Source organism: Papaver somniferum, unplaced genomic scaffold (assembly GCF_003573695.1).
Source record: "Papaver somniferum cultivar HN1 unplaced genomic scaffold, ASM357369v1 unplaced-scaffold_24, whole genome shotgun sequence".
Lineage (NCBI taxonomy): Eukaryota > Viridiplantae > Streptophyta > Magnoliopsida > Ranunculales > Papaveraceae > Papaver > Papaver somniferum.
The window spans coordinates 5,587,227-5,607,933 of NW_020634374.1; the positions used below are offsets into that span (position 1 = coordinate 5,587,227).

General features: G+C 38.9%; 2 pseudogenes; both read right to left on the reverse strand.

Annotated features, from left to right (window-relative positions):
• Window positions 1–4,207: 4,207 nt before the first annotated feature.
• On the reverse strand, window positions 4,208–9,284 carry LOC113340813 (annotated as a pseudogene).
• Window positions 9,285–19,006: 9,722 nt separating this feature from the next.
• LOC113340933 lies at window positions 19,007–20,697 on the reverse strand (annotated as a pseudogene).
• Between the last annotated feature and the right edge of the window lie 10 nt (window positions 20,698–20,707).

Below are 20,707 nucleotides of genomic sequence, written 5' to 3' on the forward strand. Positions count from 1 at the left end.
TTCACATCCTCCCATCGTGCAAGAGTGATTGTGTAAGAGATTGAACTCGGCTGTTTTATCCTAGGGACGACGCGCCACTGAAGAACTGCTTGCACAATCTTGGGCAGAGCCCCGAAATGTCTTAAAGAAAGCGACCTAGTCCGCGACTTGGCCATAACAATGTTTTTTTTTTTATGATTGTTTTGCAAGCATAATTCAGCAATTGTTCCAACAAAAATTACATTACTTGGAGTATAACGAGGATCATAATGAGTTAACAGAACCCATTGTGAGAAGAAGGATTAGATACAACCCTCCATTTGAGAGATCAGAGTTTGTTGGTTCCTGTAATGGGTTGGTCTGTCTTTCTATTCCATCTTATATAGTACCTTGTTTGATATTTAACACGATCATTAGGGAATGCGTTGAAATTCCTCTAATTGAGATAGATTGTGAAAAGATAGATCGTGAACATAAAAGAAAGTTTTATTGTGCAAGTGGATTTGGTTATGTTTCTTCTACTGATGAGTACAAAGTTGTAGAAGTACTTCATAAGACCAAGTTTTATTATGTCTACATATATACTTTAGGCAGTGGGAATGGATGGAGAAAACTTGGAACCTTCGATCGGAAATCTAACGATATTTGGAAAGAAGGTACTTATGCCAATGAATGTGTTTACTGGAGGGGATCCAAGTCATTATTGGTGATGATATTCGATTTGGCTGCAGAAACTTTTCGTGATCATCTTTCACCACCTCCTTTGCCATCAGAGGGTTATTGGCAAAGAATAGGGGTTTTGGATGGGGTTTTGTTTTTTTCTGTTGAGATATATGTCAGTGGAGTCGGGGGATGTTATGACGTATGGCTATTGAGAAAGAAGAATGATAATCATGATGAAATAGAGCAAGGAGAACATCAGTCATGGGTTTGGAGTAATGAGTTTAGGACTGAGGGGACCATATTGTTTGCCATTACGAAGACAGACGGTGTTTTATCATACTTTAATAAGTGTCTCTACATTTATGACACAAAAGCTTCAACCTCGAAAATGCTTGTGGAACTCAAGGAACAGATTCTTCATGTAGTCCCTCACAAGAACACCTTAATTTCATTGAAAGAATTAGGAGAAGAAGGTACGAAAAGGACGGAGGTTGTCTATTATTAACCTTATAAACTTCGTTCAGCTTCGTTTTGAAATATATGATAACTACTGTTAAATATGTAGTGTTAAGCTTTGAGTTATAACATGAACATTTTTTTCCTTGGAATTATATAGAATGCATGACATTATATAACACTATAACTGCATGCTTTCCTATCTGATAATGATTATATTGTTAATTGTTGAATCTGATTGGCATAGAAACAATGATGTCTTGGCGAGAGTTCAATCAATCCCTGACTCTTCAGTATGGATCATAGTTGCCTCTTCTTAATTCCTGAACCAGATTATATTGATTTGGAACGATTTTTTAGGGACCATGGTTTTTTTGAGGGGACCATGGTTTTATTAGGCCATCTTCCCTATAGTTATAAGGGGTGTCCTAAAGCATTGAAATGACTAACCTACCCTTAACCTAATTTAATTTAAAACCAACCCAATAACCACCTATATATATAACCACCACCTCCTCCCACCACCACCACCTCCCACCATCGCCGATTACCACCACCACCACCTCCGATTATCACCACCACCAACCACCGATTACCACCACCACCACCACCACCGCCCACCACCGCCGATTACCACCACCACCACCTCCGATTATCTCCAGCACCAACCACCGATTACCACCACCACCACTATATATATATATATATTTAAAACATTAACAAAGATATTCTCACAAACCCATTACTTGTCATTCGTTTTTTGTTGAATAAATGAGAAGTAATCATTAAAATGAGTTGAAAATGGAAGTTGCAGAGAGGTTTAATGGAGGGTCTTTTTTTTTCCAGGAAAACGTTCGGTTATCACGAATTAATTTTTTCTTAACCGAATTCAGAGTTCGATTGATTCGCAAAAAAATACGTTTAACCGAACTTCTTGTATTAGAACAACACAAGTCCATAAGCTCGGTTCCTTCGCAAAATAAGGATATCACCGAACTTTAGTTTACGAAAATAATGAGAAGTCCACAAGTTCGGTTCGTTCACAAAAATGTTAAGTTTTCTTTGTAACCGAACTCTACCTTTGAAACTTCGTAACCGAACTCTACCTAATTCGCCAAGAAATAAATTTCGTAGTAACCGAACGTTTGCCTAATTGCATATATGCATATATAAGCTCAGTTCGGTTGATTCGCAAAATATGTTGAAGTTTGCGAACCAACCGAGCTTCTAACACTAGGTTACTTTTAACCTGCAGTTCGGTTGGGAACTTGGTTGCGTTGAAGTTTGTGAACTAACCGAACACACAAGATGTACCCAAATAAATTGTTAAGTTCAAAGTTCGGTTACCTACCATTTTATCCTAGGTAACCGAACATTACACTGTACGACCAAAACCTCCATTAACGAGCGAGTTCGGTAACCTGCGTGTTTGGAAAACGTAACCAAACTACACTTTCAGGTGTGTTCGGTTACATGTTCTTGACATATGGTAACCGAACTGGCCCAAATCTACATAAAAAATTTCATTTTTTTAAAGTTTGGAGCAATTCAACCAACATTATCTAAGTTTGAAGCAACATGGGTACCCAAATATCCTTCCTCCGGTTGTGGTTGGTAAAATCCATCGTTTTTCATGTTTTCCTTCTTCATCTTCTCTAACTTTACTCTCTCAATAATTCTACTTCTTTAAAAAAAAACCATCTGATTTTTTAATCTCACTAATTATCTTTAACTTAATCATCTCACTAATCATTACACTAACTATTATTAACACTAACTAATCATCACCCAAAATTAATCAGGAGGGTAATTTAGATATTAATATTAATATCTAGATAAGGAGTGACCTAGATTTACTTCTAATGTCTTTACCCAAAATAAAATCATGGTCCCCCGAAAAATCGTTCTTGATTTGTTGCTGCTAAACTCGTTTCTCAACCATGTTGTTGAAAACTTTAGTCCAGTATTCAAGCCCAACCTTAAAGTTACAGATGTTTTGCATTGGTGAATTTGGAAATTCTACTGGCCTTAGGTTTATAGTGAAAGCCATAAAGTTGGCATTTTCTGGATATTTTCTTGTCCTACTATAATGCTACCAAAAAACTATTTGTACATTATTATTGCCAACATTTCGAAACAATTGCTTAGACTATAAGGAAGAAATACATATTGTTTAGCTACAGCATTACATACATCAGCCTTAATTAGCTGGGAAACAGACAGAACACTTGGGTATGATCAGTACAAATAGTTGTATGATCAGTAATGAAAATACTGCGTAATTACGGGATGCGTGGATATCCTCAAGTGTGAGAGAGCAGCTAAACCCGCTGGAATGGCCAAGTAGAACTACACCATTATGCAGCACATCAACCTCTCTTGCCTTGAGAGTGTCAGAAAGTTTGTTGATGGTGTAGCTGCTGTTGTTATTGGTGCTGATCCTGCATCTGTGGTGGACTGAAGTGCATGGCATCTTTTGTGCGAGCCCTTGTTCATGCCGGGCCATTATGCAGCTGCCTGAGTGTGTTGCATAAAAAGCCCTCCCCTCCAACAGCATACTCAGCTGACTTGTCTATAAGCAAGTCCGATGGGGACGATGAAGAAGGAAGGCCTCCCCTCGGAAAGATGATTCCGACGGTTGGGGAAATGTAATGTTGGCATCCAGAGGTTGAACTGCAAAAGAAGAATTTACTCTCGCCGGAAACGTGATTCCGACGGTTAGGGAAATGTAATGTTGACCTAAATTTCTCCATATTTGCCTTGTCATCTTCTTTGTATGTTGTAAAATTTGTCATACAGGAAGTGTGTCGATGTCTCTATGATTTGTGGGGACATACTTGCACAATATTGCCAATGGATGCCAATGGACAATGCAGGTCCTTAGGTTGGGTCTTTAGTCCTCGTAACTCTTCTTGATCTCTCCGGGCAACCGGCAGTTTTCTTTTCATTACCTGATAGGGCTGGCTGTTATAGGTGGGAAAACCCAACCCCAGGAATTTCTTGGCAAAAGATATTTTAAGTTAAATCACATTTCTTGGCAACATCCAAAAATTACAGAAGAATACACACAAGTACATATGGTTAGTAAATTTTACTTCATAAGCCCAGGAATTCAAAGAACTTTACCCCCATAAAAGGCGAGAACTTGACTATATAACAGATATAAGAGGATTGTTTTCTGGAGCTATCTCTAATTTCTGATTGAATTGGAGTTTTTCTATCTTCCATTGAAGTAGTTTATCAAAATTCACTTGCCGAAGGCAAAGAGCGGTCTGTTAAATCCAGTGGCACTGCCGGGTAAACTGGAAGTACAGCTCTCTACTGTCCTGAACCCGATCTGCAAACAAAGTTAAAGATAATAAATAAGCTAAAATATTAAAGCCAATATGTTAAAGTAACTTAAAATAGACATGATTTCTTCTGAGGATCTATCTAAATGGCGAGACTAGTTGCAAAAGGTCAGCCCTTGGATCATGTATTACACCCGACAGGGCACTTACCCTGCTCAGTCCAGTTACCAACAAACTTTGATTACCTTGTCAAGAAGAATCTCTTGGAAACAGCATGGATGAAACACAATACTGTGGTAATTTAACGTTGCAGTCTGCAATAATAAACAGAAAGGAAACAATAAGTCAAACTCTTTCTTTTTTCTTTTTTTGTTATATCAAACATAATTCCATTAATAAGCAGCGGAAACAGTGGCAAATATGACTACTGTTCGACAAAAGGAATCGTTACATCACAAATGCCCAACCAAAAAGAAGCTCTCATCCACCATTCACAACAGAAGCTTACTGGACAAAAAAAAAACTATCCAGAAGAGAATAGGAAAAACTTAAGTAAAAGGATAAACAGAAACAAGTATTAAACCTAAAAACAAAATCAGCGTATACACCTGGTCGCAACACTCGATAGAGTTCAAAAATCTTGGTCTACCCCTATAATTGTATTTCTTGGCAATATAAGAGCCGTTCCTGGCTAAGAGCCCTTCAGGTACTAAACTGAAAAGAGATGCCATAAACTACAGACCCCTGCTACGTCTTTTCAGATGATTGAAAGATGTGGGTGGCCACTACTACATTAACATTAAATAAGAAAAACACAAATATTTAACCTTTCCATGAGGCATAATGTTGAGGCCCGGTGCTCAGCTAGTTCGCATGCCTCTGGGAGGGTCATCTAAGAAAAAAGACATTGGTGTTACTAGAGAGATATAGTCTACTTTTTGACTTCATGCTGACCTGATGTGGGACTATCTGTTTGATATAACTTGGGCAGCGAGTAGTGACCTTGTGTATGTAATACATACCCCATGACCTTACAGACGCATGAGTACGCACCAAACAAAATGACTAATATTATTATATAATGATGCAGAACAAAATACGGATTTATTATAATGTTATCATAGAATTCATTTTAAGCATCATGATTATGCAACATGTTCGCATTAACACAAAGTCGGTGTGTTTTCTGAATGACTGATAGTCTGATATATACTCTATACGACAATTATAAGAAACACACGAAATATAAGAAAAAATATACCTCGGACACCAAGTAGTTGCTCTTGTATGACTTCCATGGTTGAGGCTCGAGCACAAGAATACCACCCTTCACAACAAAATAAAATAAACAAACTTATTTTCTAGAGAGAAGAAAGATAATTTTGTCATGCTGCTCCTAGAAAATAAAAAATTACCGGTCTAAGAAGTCTCCAGATATTTCGAAACGAGGTAATCAACCCTTTATCGCCCCAGTTCAGATGAATCCATTTTGTCACACTGAAACTGCAGTGCACCAGAAAATCCAATTTAGAATGCAAATTGCAGAATGGGTCTTTATTTGAAGTCAGTCAACTAATCAGTGTCCATGTCAATCAGATCAGTATCCAACTCAGAGAACCATAATGGTCGTAAGTCATGAGAGGCCAAGGAAAAGAAAGTATTTAACCCAATATATACACAGAAAGCCTCGTTCCTAAGAAAAAAGTCAAAAACTTAAGAGTTTAAGTGGAGTTCTATTTGCAGGCTGTTAGGCCTCAATTCAAACAAGACTTCTCAGATGCGTAGCTGTGACAGACATGTCAAAAAAATAAGAAACGAAAGACTTACCAAGTTACGGCATCATACTTCTCATCATCGGAGTGTTTATGAAAATGATCAACAAAATTTTGTTCTGGAAAGACACTATGTCCAACAGACTTTTTGGATGATCCCGTTTTCCCTCTTCAGAAGAGACTGCATCACGACGCTCTAGATCTCGTGTCCTTTCTGAATGCTCTGGTTCAGAGATATCTGGAGATGGGCAACCAGCACTTTCCATTTTGTCTACTTTTTTTAAATTCCAGTATGCACTCTCTATCAAACCTGTCAAGGCAAGAGCACGGCTCAAATTCATAAACAACATGACTAACGTAAACCATGCAGCTAATTTTTTTTTTACTCATCAGTAGTCATTACTACAGCAGGTCAGATAAATTATCTCATCCGGACAAAAAATCATGAATACTAAAAAATTAAATAGTAAATACTAAGAAAAAAGTATAGGATCACAACCTTTCACAGTTTAAACCTAAGTGTAATTGTTAGCTCATCCTTTACAAACAAGTCTTTTTACGCCTAATGCTTCTAAAACTGCTAAAATGAGACCTAAAGAAGGAAACGACCCAGTTGCTGTCAAACGAACTCCAGCTCTAATAAATAACAGAAGTAAGATTCACTAGTCAAACGGAGGTTGTTACAGTGTTCCTCTGCAATACCCTACCTTGCCCATAGTCGAGAACACGAGAAATTAGCAGGGCCCAACAGAGATCCTACAGAGTTCAAAGACAATGGGGGGTGAAGAATTATTAGATTCATATCACATCTCGATTGGTTGTATTAATTATCAATTGTTGCAGCGACTCCACATCATTACAATCTTTAATATTTTCCAACCAATTAGGCATAAAACTAAAGTCTTCGATATTTTGAAACCCCTATGAATCCCTTTTCAGTTCATTTGAGAACTATTATAATTACCAGTAAACAATACAAATAAATGAATTAATAGATTACTTCTATTATTAATGCTACAAATAAAAGGTTACTGAAAAGCTTACTTGCATCAATATCAACACCGAGAATACTTCGACAGTGAAACGTCTTTGCTGCATATCAAAACCAAAAGTAGAAATCAATTTGGATGATACAAGGTAACACCTCGACATCCTGAGCAAGAATTAACAACTACAACTGAAAACAAACTGAATATGAAGAACCCTTTCAAAAAAAAAAAAAAATGAAGTGGTAAAGAAGTAAGTTGAGCTACATGTAGGACCTTGTAATCTGTATATGCAAGATGAATAAACAATTTTCCATTTTTCACGTGTTAACCAATTTAAGCTATACTGTACTCACCACTGAAGCGTGTGTAAACAATTAGCACTAAATGGTAATAACAGCACCCAGAAACCCTATAAAGTATGTCTGTAGTAAATAAAAACAACTGTCCACATTTTAATAACAGTACTGCTACTTTACCCATTTCAATAGTAATCAATCCCTGATTACAACCAATATCAAGACAATCTTTATCTTCAAACCATTCCTTCTTCAACACCATTAATCGTGGATCAGCCTTCATGTCTTTACATACCTGAAAACATTGTAATGCATATGCTTCTTATTAAACGTTACAATCAATAACTGCCATGCTAAGAACACAATCTCATAAATAAGAACAAAGAACTTACACGATAGCCATAGTAATGTCTGTAATTACCAAACATTGCCACCTCCTTATCTTTCCGTTTTCTCTTCTTTCCTTCCCCAGCCATTACTTCGTTTGCCATCGCTCTCTGCACAAAATATTTGAGGTTTAAAGCAGTGACACCAAAATAAAGGAGAGCCAAAAAAAAGCTGTGCAACACACAGAGTTGACAGCTAGATGCTGAAGCCTGTGGCTCCGAGAGAGGAGAAACATATGACTCAATGAATTTTGCAAATTATTTAGCATTGGTCTGACATAGTGACACCATCAGACTTAATTTCAACAGTAAATGAAAATGAACAGCTGAGAACAGAAAAAGATTGGGTGAGAATTAAAATGACCAGATAAGGTAGGGATCTTTCTGTTCTTTTTTTCTTCTTCTACTAAATGTATTTTTTTTCTTCGATCTTTATTTCTACAGTTTTACAAATTCAATTTGAACCAAATAACATCACTTAAAAGAATTCTGAATCATTGTACAAGTTGAACTAAGACAAACAGAAGGATCCTGCAAAGTTTCACAAGTGAACAATCATGCACATCTAAACATATCAAGTTATTGCTTGAGCATTTCCATTCTCAAGTCACTTTCATACATGCCAATTAAGTCTGATATATTTTTTTTAAACTAAGTTAACTACTGACATTTACAACCCCTCATCGCATGTAAGTCAACAGCATGACCATGACAATCTCTGTGTCATCCTAACATTAGATTGAACATTACTCTTCATTCTAACTAGATCATACCATTTATCCATATGATGAAATACTGAACTCTGTGGATTTACAAATGATGAAATAATCATAAACGAACTTGGCCAGACCATTTGGTACTGAGGCATCATACATTAAAAGTACAAATACATTAACAAGCATGATCCATTTGAAAAATAGTAACAAACAAAAACAAGCTGAATTTACTGACCCGTTTGTTTGATTATGTTCTAGTCAATTTTGCAATAAATGTGATTGATTCCAACTATTCCACCTGCATCAACCACAACATCAATCAAAGTTCACGAGAATTAAATGGAACAAATCATGATAACAAATAAAAAAGGATTCGCTCAGGAACTTCATCAAACAGTTAACATGCAGATTCAACACACATCATAAACCTAAAAAAGGTTTTACCCACATAACCATGAATCTCGCTAAACATAACTTAGAAATCACAAACTAGACCTAACTTACCCTCTTCGCCCAGTCTGAATAACCAATTCCTCTTCTTCTGTCTCCTCAGTTTGCTGGTTAGGGTTTAAGCGGCGGTGGTTTATGGGATATGAGTAATTTTACCGCGCGCTTCGATTTTGAGGAATTTTTTAATTTTTAAAAATGGAGAAAGAGAAGATACCACTGGACTATGATAGCCTAGGATATATGGACTACGAATGGCAAGCTGGCAACCACTGGCTCTATGATGGGTCAGGTTAATGTTCAGTTTTGCTACACTATAGCAGAAACTGAAGAGGAAATGGTGGCATCATAATCTGTTGGGACCTCTCTCTGCTTAAGCTCGTTCCTAATGGGACTGAACCGATTGATTAGCCAACTCCTTTTTCTATAATATATTTCTATTTTCAAAAAAAAATAAAATATGTTGGCATATTTCTAGTATTTTTTATTTATTTTTTGACACAACAAAGTACAAATTTTATTAAAAACTCAGGATACTCTCATAAAGAACATGAGAGCAAACTGATCAACATATACAAAAAGCTGAAAAGAAGAAAGTAAACAAGCAAACAAAAAACTAAAGTTTAGACAATAACGGCATGCCAATTACGGATGATCATCTCAAGAGAATAGTGTTGAAAAACTTTATCCTTTGTCAACCAGTTGAAGAGCAAAACCTTAGTATCATCTATAAGCTTCTCAGTCGAGCTATAAATTCCTTGGTGCAGTCTTCGATTCCTCTCTAGCCAGACAATCCACCACGCAGCAAATGGAATTAAATCCCATAACTTCCATTTTTATCCTTCCTCTTCTTCTTAGCCTTCCATTCTCATAGAGTATTCCTAACACAATCATTTGAAACCCACTGTAAGTTGAAGCAATCCAGATAAAACTGCCAAATGCGTCTCGTAGTTTCACAATGGAGAAAAATGTGTCCATTCGACTCAACTGCTTTTTTACAAAGAAGGCAACCATTCACCGAAACAGAATTTCTCCACTTGTCCATGGTAGGAGCTGCACTATAACAAAGAGTCCAAATGAAAAAAGATATTTTCATAGGAACTTTATGGTTTCAAACCATTTTGTAAGAAAAATTGATTCTCTCTGAATTGTCCAAGGAAGCATAGCAACCTGACACAGATAATGATTTACCATCTTTCCATACAATTATATCATCAGTTTCAGAAAGAAAAACTCTTTATTCATCAGGAGACGAAAAATTACAAGAGTTAGATATAAGCCTGACAACAAGCTGGGCTCCAATTCTTTTTTGAATGACAACCCCAATCCTACGGAAAAAAAAAATCTCCCACCATGACATTCACATCATGGACAGTGTCACATCTCCAAATGCTCCAAGCAATTCTTCGCTAAGGTATAACCCGCAATACAGTGGTTCAGTGATCTTTTATCACCCACTCGTATTTCAGCCTTATAAGTTTGCACCTACGCAAACAACCAACTCTATCTTGAGAATGCAACGGAAGACTTAACTTAGATTTTCTCTTCACCAGCAATGTAGCCCGTACTACAAAGGGGTTCCTGCCATGTTTATGCTTCACATAAATTGGGGAGTATTATCGGATCAACAGTAAACCAAGATATAACGCATAAGCCAACAAACTCACTTTTATTAGCTTAAGGGGAAGATACAAAACTATTCCAACCAATGGACTTACAAGCTTATTCTCTAAGCCTAACGCAAAATTCACTCTCTACTGCAATGTGGTTCCTCAACACTTGAATTATTGAACAACTTCATTTGTAAGGTTCTCTGGCTATTTATAATGCCAAGAGAAACTCTCTTGCACGCCCCATGAACAACCATTTGTCCATGGGTAGTTCCCTAACCGCCACAGTTCACTTTTTAACTACTAACTTTAGTGCTGGCGTGTAGAATGGCGCCACACTTGTTCCAGACGGTTAGGCTATGCCAAACTTGGTTATAAAGTCATTTTATAACAGTCTCTAACTTGTTGTTTCACTTTGGCATGCGTGTGATGCACACACACTCGCAACTGAGAGATTGAACTCATTTCTGACAATCATTACGCGTCACTGAACTTTGGCTCTGCCAATGTTCGACAATGATTGTGATTTACTCACTCTTGGCCTACGCCAAGTATCTTACAATGATTACGCTTCATCCAACTTTCACTTTTACCAAGTATTCAGCAATGGTTGCGCTTCATTCATTCTGATCATGCACTTAGCTTATTTGGATGCCAACACCCAAATATCATGTCAACTGAGTCTTCACTTGCTTAATTCAACTTCATGCTTCATATGCATCACTTGCATCCTTATTGGCGAGCAATAATTACCAATGTCGCATTTGGTAACGCCATTGTTGCACATGCATCGTCTAAGCTCTGGCCAATGCTTGGAACGATGCCAAAGTCATCCCATGACTTTGTATTCCATCTATTACTCTTTCTTTGAGCTAGGCTAACTCTCAGTAAGGATAAGCAACACTATCGCGTCGTATTGCATTTGCTAAGTAGCCTTTCTTGTCTCAGCCATGTTGGCGCTACATCATCGGCATATGCAGCTCCATCTATCAGGCTACATTCTCAGTAATGCGCAACTGTTGCGCTTAACAGTTGGGCATGTCATAGACCTCCCCCTCCCAATCCATTCAACGTCCTGGTTGAATGCAACATCAGTTCAGACTCTACTTAACTTTCCTTGGCATCGTACGCATCTGAGCCACTCTCAGAAATCAGCAACTTTGTCTGGTCTTTAACCTTGCTAGAACTTCTCTCCCTAGTACTTTACGCCACCACTTAGTTTGCTTGCCTTGCCATTAAGCCTATGAATTCCAGCTTCACTGTCGCGTCGTCGATTATGCTTCAATTCCACTTCATTCACATCTTAACACCCAAATGCTATTGAAATTTGTCACTATGCCTCTTGCATCAACGCACAAATTTTCCTTCAAGCCATTCCGTGCCTAAGTGTACAGGCCAAACATCCAACATATCACCTTGATATGCTTAACTTAGCTTATTCCCTTTAATTCCGACTGACATTGCACTCTTGCAATTCAACAGGCCTTATTGTATACTAAGTGTTCTCCAATCACTTTGCAACACTCTTGTGCAAATTAGACTGAAATGCATGACATTATACATGGCTTAGGATACCCGTGACATCACACTGTCTCTTTAGACCATGTTCCTCTTCACGCGCCTTTGAAACTAACAAGGCCTCACTTGTTCTTTCAAACTTCTACGCTTTAATGTAGCGGAAAAACAACATCATGTTCTTCCTAACTATGAGTTACTCTTAACTCATTTGCTTGATGGACTTACATCTTAATTCTTGTTGTATTACTCCATGCTATCACTGCCAAATACTGTCGCACTTCTACGTAACTTTTCTAACAGCAAACTCGCCTATGCCACCAACTTCAATTCTTGCTTGGCCTTGCTTTCAGCGTTTATTATTGCATACTTTGGCTAAGTATACTCTTAGTGCTTCCCCAATGAACTAGTTTTACATTAAGCAAAAAGAGACAAGGTTTTTGCTTAAACACCACCTTCATTCATTACACTAGCCTTACATAAGAAACATAGGGACTCCTTCTCATTTACACCACTGTCCAACACTCGGCCTTATTGAAAGAAAATAACTAGCCAAAGCAAATACACCAACAACTAGTGTGCCATCTTCTAAGACCATAAGATTAGCAACACCCAACTTAAACTTCAAACAAAAACAACAAACAAAAAACATGCCAAAGTTTCCATACTTCAGCAACCGTCCAGGTTTAGGCACTTGCAAACATCAATGCAAGCCCCCTGCTTCATACATATGTTAATCACGACGAACAAGGGATGTTAAGATCCATAGGATATCAAAATTTCGCATGAATCCCAGCTAAGCTTTCTTCGAACGAACGGACAGGAGAAAACTCGCTTGTCTTTCCTTTGTCACACTTCATGTCAACCGGAATAACTTTCCTTACACCTTTCACGAAACAAGGTGCACTTGAACATTGTATGAAAATCCCGCCAAGGTGAGGCATCATTGTTGCCTCTGCTTGCTTGAAAAAGTAGTTACCAAGGATCATCTCAAAGTCATTGAGATGCATCACCATTCACTGACTTGGCCACGTCATTCTCCTACTTCATCATTTACCACAGACATCCCCTTGATTGGCTTAGCTATATTATTCATTGTCTTCATGCAGTGATCAGCCTGATATACTTCCAAATCCAAGTACTCTGCCATCGACAAGCTCATAAAAGTGTGCGAAGCACCTGTATCTGCCATGCCCCAGAGTCGATGATTGTGAATTTCAACTTTCACATAAACCAGGCCAGCGCTACTCAGCCCATGCTGTGTTGATGCCTATTGTGATACTATGTTTCATAGTTGAATAGGATTAACATGATCCACTTGATCAGCTTCTTCTTTGTCGCCACTGCCCTCAGTGACTATTGTGGACAATTTTTCTTTCTTTGGGAAATCACGCGCAAGGTGAGAACCCTTGCATAAGAAACAGCCACCGGCTCTGTTCTTCGCAGCCAAACTATCATCCCTTTGATAGCTTCTCTCCTTGGCCTCAGAACTTTTCTTATTCTCCTTGTCCTTACACTTCTGGTTCTTCTTATCCTTGCCCTTCCTATTAGCATCAGCTGAGGTATTGACTGACCTAAAATCAGCAAGGTTGTCCACGATTGCAATGGCCGAAGGTAGGTCTTTGGCACCCTGACTTCTCACTTCGGCCTGAGCCCATTGTTGCAAACCAGATGTAAAATTAAACAACTTGTCTTCCTCAGACATGTCGCGGATATCTAGCTTCAGAGACAAAAACTCTTTCACGTATTCCCGTGGTGTACGGGTATGCCTCAGCTAACGCAAGTTCTCCCTGGCTAGCCAAACAACATTGCTTGGTAAGAATTGACTCTCCAATTCTTCTTTCATGACATCCCATGTCAGGATACCTAGACGACCAGCAGTAAGGTCTTCAGCAGTTCTAGTTCTCCACCATAATTTCGCATCACCCTCTAGGTACATGCTAATGAGAGTAACCTTTTGTTCTTCTGGGGTTCTGGAGGCCTTGAAGTATTGGTCCATGTCCCACATGAAATTCTCCAATGCCTTCGCATCTCTTGCGCCAGAAAACGCCTTAGGTTTTGGGACGTTAATCTTTGTAAAGTCAATGCCATTGCCACCCGCAGTAGCTTGATTCGAGCCAATTATACCCACCATTCGCCTTAAGACGCTTAACTCATAAGTAAGCTATTTCAAGGCACCTGTGAACATGGTCTTAACAGTAGTGATTTGGCCTTCCAAATCATCATGTTTCTTAGTTGTTTCGTGGTTTGACTCCAGCATATCAGCAACATACCCATCAAGAGCCAGAGTGCGAGCCATAAACACTGCTTTATAATTTGCATCATTAGGATGGCGCACCTATCCACTAATCCTATCTTCCAAGTTAGCAATCCTATCAGTCAAGGTATTTGACGAACTCTTCTTACCAACCATTATCTCTAGCAATTTCAACAACTAAACCCGAGCAAAATAGAGAAAATCTTCCAAAATAAATCCAAAACAGAGCAATATGTGCTCTGATACCCGAACTGCCACACCTCCAAATGTTCCAAGCAATTTTTCGCGAAGGTATAACCCGGAAATACAATGGTTCAGTGATCTCTTATCACCCACTCGTATTTCATCCTTATAAGTTTGCACCTACGCAAACAACCAACTCTATCTTGAGTATGCAACGAAAAACTTAACTTAGATTTCTCTTCACCAGCAATGTAGCTCATACTACAAAGGGATTCCTGCCATGTTTATGCTTCACAAAAATTGGGGAGTATTATCGGATTAACAGTAAACCAAGACCAAATGCATAAGCCAACAAACTCACTTTTATTAGCTTAAGGGGAAGAAACAAAACTCGTCCAACCAATGGACTTACAAGTTTATTCTCTAAGCTTAACGCTGAATTCACTCTCTACTGCAATGTGGTTCCTCAACACTTGAACTATTGAAGAACTTCATTTGTAAGGGTTCTCTGGCTATTTATAATGCCAAGAACCATGGCCAATCCGTATGCAACTCTCTTGCACGCCCCATGAACAACCATATGTCCATGGGCGGTTCCCTAACCGCCACAGTTCGCTTTTTAACTACTAAATGTAGTGATGGCGTGTAGAATGGCGCCGCACTTGTTCTAGACTGTTAGGCTATGCCAAAGCCAAGTATCTGGCAATGATTACGCTTCATCCAACTTGCACTTCTGCCAAGTATTCAGCAATGGTTGCGCTTTATTCATTCCGATCATGCACTTAGATTATTTGGATGCCAACACCCAAATATCATGCCAACTGAGTCTTGACTTGCTTAATTCAACTTCATGCTTCATATGCATCACTTGCATCCTTATTGGCGAGCAATAATTACCAATGGCGCATTTGGCAACGCCACTGTTGCACATGCATCGTCTAAGCTCTGGCCAATGCTTGAAATGATGCCAAAGTCATCCCATGACTTTGTATTCCATCTATTACTCTTTCTTTGAGCTGGGATAACTCTCAGTAAGGATATGCAACACTATCGCGTCGTATTTCATTTGCTAAGTAACCTTTCTTGTCTCATCCATGTTGGCGCTGCATCATCGGCATATGCAACTCCATCTGCCAAGCTACATTCTCAGTAATGTGCAATTGTTGCGCTTAAGTGTCGGGCCATGTCATATCTAGCCATATAGTTGTGCAATCTTGTCAGAAACTCCACAATATCACTACCCAACTCCCCTAAAGTAGAAAAAGCCAACACGCCAAGACCAAAACCCTGAGTTGTACATTTATCTAAATATTTGGTTCTTTTCCGAGCGACAACATCATCAACTGCCTTACCAGGAACAAAGGTGAGCACACCACCACCCGTGAAAGGAGAAACAACCGTGATATCCATACACACATCATGCCCATTGTTCCAGTTGTACACTAATATATCAGCAGGTCTCAAAGACAAGCCAGTAACTGACATGAAACCCAAATCCACTTATTTCCTAGCAGGGACACCCGCACGATAACAAATGTCGGCAATGGTGTCCCGAACCAAGTCATGTTTATACTTGAGATCAACTCCATGCGAGCAGTGCAAGGCATGATCCACAAAAATATCCATCTCTCTGCCACAACTGGAGCATGTGTCTCCTTCTTCGAAAAGAGGGATCCCAAGTTTATAGCGCAAGATAGCTCTAAAATCTCGAGGCCCAAGTTTTTGATTAAGCCCGTCAATCGGAATGGGCAACAAATAGTCTTGCCCATGCTTGATCATATTGTTATGCAACAGGATGAAACACGCTCGGTCATAACAAACCGGTTAGGTAAATCTTCCTTCACTGCATCGAAGTACTTGACTGTTAAAGAAATCATATAATAGAGGGTAATATCATCAATACACAATGAAGAAGTTACATTACCACATACCTGTTTTTATAAGGTAAGCGCATACTCAAAACTTGGGCTCAAATTAGACACACCAGAATGCCTTAAAATATTCTCATATTGAGCCTTCGTCTGGAAACAAGATTCCAAATAGCAATATTGCATGGTATCCTCCATGGTATACACCCCTAGGCCACCATATACTTGATGGGAAGTGTCGCGAGCCTTTGCTAAAGGAGATCAAAGCCCGGTCTATCACCTGTAACCAGATGTCTAAGAAACTGTTTGAGATGATTATCAAAAATCACATGTTCCTCACCCAAGTACTCGGGCTTAGTCGTTCGCATAGCAAAGTATAACCTAGAGACACAAGAACAATTTCTCAGCAACAAAAGCTCGCCCTGTGGATCTTTGAGCTTCTGTATAGCATCGATCAAGGCCGTGTTCTAAATTATGTACTATGTTAACCACCATATTCTTGCAAAACTGAGGGTTCAGGCTAATATGTCCTCCCAAAAAAACTCCCTCCACAGGCCGGCATATACGAGGCGGGAAAACGTCTGCAACCAAACCTCTTGTGTCAACTGTAGGCCAAAAAAACTCGGTCTTCGAGACATTAAGATGCAAACCCAAAGAAACACCTTCTTGCTGAATAATGTCCAAGGCTTTGTCCACTATCAACGTGTCACCAATCAAGGTCCCATCATCTAAATACCATGCTTATAAATCCAAGGAACATGAATCTGCAATTCTATGTATCAAGGGGTGTAGAGTTAAAGCAAATAACATGGGGCCAAGCGGGTCCCCTTGTTATACTCCCTGAGCAGACGAAAGAGTTTTGTCCATATAATATAATCTAGCAGGAGCTGCATAGCAAAACTCTACCCATTTAGAGATAGAAGGACAATGTTTCCTTACCTCTCTAATCATAGCAGATCTGCTAACAAGATTGAAGGAATTAGAGAAATAAACCAAGAGCATTGACGTAGACGTTGAATCACTCTTATCCCCAAGAAGCCTGTTAACATCGTGAAGAATCGACTCACCTCCAAGGCACCCCCACACCAAACTGAAAGTCACCAAGATAACTCTCCATTTTCTTACCAACATGAGAAGCATCAACTTTGGAGACAAGACGTCTCCAAATGGTACCCACAACGATAGGACATATACCACCCCCGGGCTTTTTTTTTATAAGAAAACACAATCTGAAGCTAGCTAGGAGCTTCTACAATAACATTTTTGGACCATTATTCTCATACATATTGTTTTGAGTTTCATCGGTTCGATTTGTCACTTCTGTTTCCCCATTGTTTACTGCCAAATCTCCCGTGATTTGTTATAGTAAGTTTTGGATCTCAGGTCATTCCATTGTCTATTAATATTACAACTTGAAATATAATTTGCTAAATTTAAAGCTAGATAGTTTTGGTTGGAGTTTGTGGTACTCCACACAGCAATTTCAAAATACGTAACTGCTTCATCCTTGAGTTGGAATCTCCTGTGCATCTTCTCAGCATGGAGTTTTCTCGTCAGCTTTATAAGGTTGCAAGAGTACGATTCAACCTAAATTCTCTCCCCAGTTCTGCTGCCTAATTAAAAGCCTCCTGAGATGGGTTAGAGTCTCCCTTTGGCAATTGCATATTTTGCAAATTTCTTCACTGTAGTTGAGGTATTTCCCCACTTTGGCTCCAGTTGGAAGGATGTTATGAGCAGCCTTCAAGATAAATTGCCTTACTGAGGGAATTGTGTTCAGTTTCCAAATGGCATTCCAGTTTTTGTTCCCTCCATTGTGGTTATTTCTGTTTGTTATCAGTTCCTTGTATAAGGTTCTTACAGTGAAGTTTCCATCTCTGGTTAGTAGCCAGATTACTTTATCCTCCTGGTTCATATGGATTTCTGTATTTCGAATCTGACTTGCAGTTTCATTATTGAAGAGCTCAGTTATGAGTTCCTCATTCCATTGAGTATTATTTATAATTAAATTTATAGGTGCAGTCTGGTTTAGATTTGGTTAGATGAGGTAGTTTAATTGGGTAGTTCATAAGTCAATCGGATCCCTTAACTTGTAGATCGGTTTTAGAGTTGAGTTTTACCAATGGTCTTATGACGAGTTAGGGTCGGTACCATAACATTTGGTATCAGAGCCAACCACCACGACACAGGCCCGCTCCACGGAAGGGGTGACCTATAGGCTGGATTAAGGTGTGACTGCTCCTATGTATGGGCGTAGTTGCCACCACATTGAATATTGGTAGTCGAGTGGAGCCGCCATAAGGAAAGGACTACCGCCGCGCCAGTGTCGATAGAGTAGGTCAACGAGGACGTTGGGTCTGGAATCGTGGTGGGATGTTGGTACCTTAGTCCCACATTGGTTAGATGAGGCTTAATTGGGTAGTTTATAAGTCAATGGGATCCCTTTAATTTTTAAACCGGTTTTAGAGTTGAGTTCTATCCATGGGCTTATGACGAGTTATTAGGGTCGGTACCTACCCCAACATAATCATCATCATCTCTGAGGTGCCTAATCTCTATAGTGGGATTTCTGAAATTTTCACACCATAAAAACTAAATTTAACATAAGGAACTTATGCAACATTTGAGGACATTGCTTGGTAGCTGTTTGCTAAGCAATGAACTAACCAATACATTCCGTGCTCTATCCAAGTCCTTTAAACAATTTGAACCATCTTTTTTCCAATGTTGTCGCCACGAAAAATTCCAACAAAAGCAGAAGGAATACTCTCAAGACCAACTGAGACATCTTCCAAGACATGTAATTTAGCATTACGTATGTTAGCGGATGTAACTGATGTGAATTCAGCATAATCCTTCATATGGTTAGCAGCTAAGAATCCCTGAATAGATAGGCGCTTGTATATTACATCCATCATGTTCGGTGCAGCTTGCTTTGTTTCATCAGTGTATTCAGACATCACACCACATACAACCACTCTACCAAATGCATTCATGTTCACAATGGCAGCTTCTAACATCTCTGAACCTACATTATCGAAGTATATGTCTATGCCGTCTGGGAAGTACCTGTTGGAAACAAGTTCAAAATAAGGGCATCAGTACGCGTTTTAAAGTTCAAGGACAAACTCGAAATGCCTAATTCTTAAGAGAGAATTGTAACCTCTGAAGTGTTGAAGTAAGATCAGATTCATCCTTATAATTGAATGCATCATCAAAACCGAGTTTATCTTTAAGCATTTCTACCTGCAAAATTTAACCAATGTCAAACATTATACAGCCATAAATCATGGACCTTAAATTGTGCAGGCAGATGACAACAATTACCTTTTGCTTGTTTCCTGCAGAACCAACGACATAGCAACCAGATAATTTGGCATATTGTCCCACTAGATTTCCTACTGATCCAGAAGCTGCAGAAACAAAAACTTTGTCTCCTTTTTTAGGCCTACCAACCTTGTAGAATCCACCATAAGCTGTTAACCCACTTAATCCTGCATCAAGAATTTTACCAGCATTTGTCAAACGAACACATAATTCAGTTTAAGAAAATAGGTGCTAGTTTTTTTTGACTTGCATCTGAGACTAGAGGCCAAGAATGTGTACTAGAAATGAATGGTTTAAGGCCAACTGATGTGATGTTTTCCTATCATCCAGATCACTCTCAACCCGTAATAATCGTCTTCACGCTAAACGAAAATTTCTTGGGAATCAAAGTACCTAGGACTCCAACTTGGTAAGACAGTGGGAGATCCATTGTGGTTTCTAACTTCCTTAGAAAGCTTAGCTTGAATTCTCCTTGTATTGAGCTGTATTGTTCCCACCCTAGTAGTCCTGCAACCAAATCATCTTTTTCAAATCTAGAGTTTGTAGATGCCACAACCCTCCCAACACCATAAGCATCGATTGCCTGCAACATGCAAATTCCCACATTACAAATCATCCGGCTTCTAGATTCAAAAAGCAATAAATAAAAGCGAAAACAAAAATCAAAATAAATTTACATACTTGGCCGGGAGAAAGAGCAAAAGCGAAGTTAAAATGGCTTTATGAGAAGAACTTTGCTTCTTCATTCTATTGATTTGGTATGGATCAATTGATACATAAAGATTCTGAACTGTAACTTCGTCACAGTTCAATGATGCAAGTGAAATGGTACTAGTCTTGAATTCAAAATCTGACTCTTTTGGTTCTTCATCTCTCTCTAACTGATTCTTCACTGTCACATATCTGTTTCCCACTTCCATCTCTCCCACTCTCTTGTTCGGTTCTCTTATCTCTCT